The sequence below is a fragment of the Chionomys nivalis genome, chromosome 1, assembly GCF_950005125.1.
Source record: "Chionomys nivalis chromosome 1, mChiNiv1.1, whole genome shotgun sequence".
NCBI classification, from domain to species: Eukaryota; Metazoa; Chordata; class Mammalia; order Rodentia; family Cricetidae; genus Chionomys; species Chionomys nivalis.
The window spans coordinates 190469427-190472248 of NC_080086.1; positions in this window are offsets into that span (position 1 = coordinate 190469427).

The window sequence follows — 2822 nt, forward strand, 5'->3', positions numbered from 1 at the left end:
GTGAGCATGTTGAAATGTTACAAAAATTTGAACTTTGCACGCTGTGTGTGGCCCTGGCTTTGGTCACAGCTGAACTCCTTGTTACCATTGTTGGGCCCACATCTAGTTTCTGGCCATCAGTCTTAGGGCTTCCTGGACCTTCATCAGGGCTATCTTTCCATCCTGCCAAAGTTGAAGTATTTCAAAAAGGATCAAATGTGTGAGTTTCTAAAGCTTTCTTAACTGAGAGAATTTCTGCCTAAACAGTTCTTGCCTGCTTGGTGAGATGTCTGTTTAACCCTTATATTAGCATATTAATTGGAATATTTGTGTGACTAAACCACATACATTTGAAAGACAAATCTTGTGTGGACATCCTAATTGCCCAGTACCTTACAGCTCATAGGCCATGTTTTCTGCAACGTAGAAGTCAGCTTTTAAGCTTTTGAAATGTATGCTACAACCCAAATAACCACAGAGGTTCTATGCCTAGTAAGGGATTGGGGATGTGGGGGGGGGGGGGGGGCCTCCCAAGGAAGGGCAAATAGAATATGGTGTTATAGAAAGATAAAGGGGAAATTAAAATAGGAAGATTAAATGATGAGGGGATGGGAGAGATAGATAAAGGGGGCAGTATGGAAAGGACAACTAACACTAAAGGCCTTTTGGAAAAAGCATATGGAAACCTGTTTACTGCTCTGGAAGCGGTGGGACCTGGGAGAACGGAACCTGAAGATGAGCTGGACTAAAGTCTCTTGCCATTGCCAACTTTCTTCTGAGCATTAGATAATTTATATTCTGAGGTTTAAGGAGCAATCACATGAGTAGTGTACAATCCCAAGGACCAACCACATATGACAAAAACATATTTTTCCATGGAGACATAAAAACAACAGCCAGTTGTAATGCATACTTTGAAGTTAACTCACTCCTATCCACTACACCTGGAGGAAGAACACACACAAAAATAAATTCAAAAACAATTCCATGTTAGTGAAGAAACGGAGGTCACAAGATTCTCATCTTTTTTTTTTTTTTTAAGAGTATTCTCGCAGGGACTCAGAATTCTCCTCATACTATTCTTGGGCTGTGTTATGATAGAACACTACCACTGTAGAAGCACCCTAATATATGCTCAATATGAGAAGAGTTTAAATGGAGTCATCATAAACTGAGGGAGACAGTGCCCCAACTAGTGTCTTATCCCACCAAGTAAAAACTTTAGTACTAGCAATGGGCTACATCTTATTGAGTTATGGCCAAATAGGTCCCAAAATAACCTTAAAATATCACAGACTATTACTTGACCTCTACAACCTGATGGGAAGTCCCTATTGTTAAAGACACCGTTTACTTATATCATTGAACGCAGAGACTTCAAGCTGGTGCTTGACTAGAAGCTTCACCCCAATGGCTAGGGTTCAAGGTCCTAGAGTGCTCTGTACATTACCAGGGAGAATGGCAATCATCAATATCACAGAGCTACAAACACTGTGATCTACAAAAGCAAGCTGTCTGCAAGATATACTGGAGCAACAGTGGCATGAAGGGAATGGGAGTAAACAACCACTTTTTGATTGGAAGACATTCCATAAAATAAACCACAACACTCAGTATTATTAAAAGAAAAAACAAAGAAACCATAAAGAACACAACCAAAGCAAAATTCTTCTTCTCACAAGTATATCATGAGTTTGTCTGTTTTTTGAGGGCCAGTCTTGCCAATAAGTAGTCCAACTTGACCTTGAAGTCACAGGAATTATCCTGCCATAACCTCTCAAGTACTGGGATTACAAGAGTGTGCCATCATGTCCAGTTTGAGAAATTTTTCAGGCTGTGTGTCTACGCTGATAGGAAATAGAATCAGGCATCTATTTATGGAAATTGTTTAAGATTATTTTTAAGTCCATTAAAAATTAGGGAAATATGTACTAGATGCAGCAGCCATTTATCAATTTCAGAAGCCACATTCTATTCCAAAGAAGCTATTAAAATATTAGGATCTGAAGTAGTATCAGTATAAGAGTTTTTAACCTGCTCTTTATTGAGATTAGACAAAGGTTTGAATTAAATCTACTACATTCATTCATTTATTCTACAAATATATGTTGAATGGTGGCATACATAATATGGGAAATAAAGTGTTTTGAAAAATTGAAAATGAGCCGGGTGGTGGTGGTACATGCCTTAAACCCCAGCACTCGGGAGACAGAGACAGGCAGATCTCTGTGAGTTTGAGGCCAGCCTGGTCTACAAAAGCTAGTTTCAGGATAGGCTCTAAAGTTACAGTAAAACCCTGTCTCAAAAAGTTTTTTTTAAAAAATGAGGGAATATGTACCTTATGAAAAAATTATTATTGTCTTTTCCCTGCCAGAACTTAAGCTACAGTTGAATGTATAATCAGGTAAATTACTGTTTGTTATTCTGGGCAACCAGAGAAAGAATACACATACTAAGAAAGAAGGAAACACATACAGTGAAAGCATTCTAGAGGAATTTATATTTATATTCAGACACAACAGGTTTAAGTATGTATCTAAACTGGGTGGGGTTGGGAGTAAAGCTGACAGAGATGTTTAAAAGCAGAAATGCCCAGGTCTCAGAGCATGTTGAGACTGAAAACCTGATGGGCACATTAAAATATTTAAAAATAAAAGGTCTTAAACAGTTCTATTCATTTCCTTTACCTGTTTTGTTTCTCTTGTCTTTCTTTCAGGTGTTTATTCATTTCCTCCCATTGTGTTTTTCTGAATTTCTTTAAGGGATTTATTCATTTTCTCTTTAAAGATTTCTATCATCTTCATAAAGTTGGTCTTAATGTCGTTTTCTTCTGCTTGGTCTGT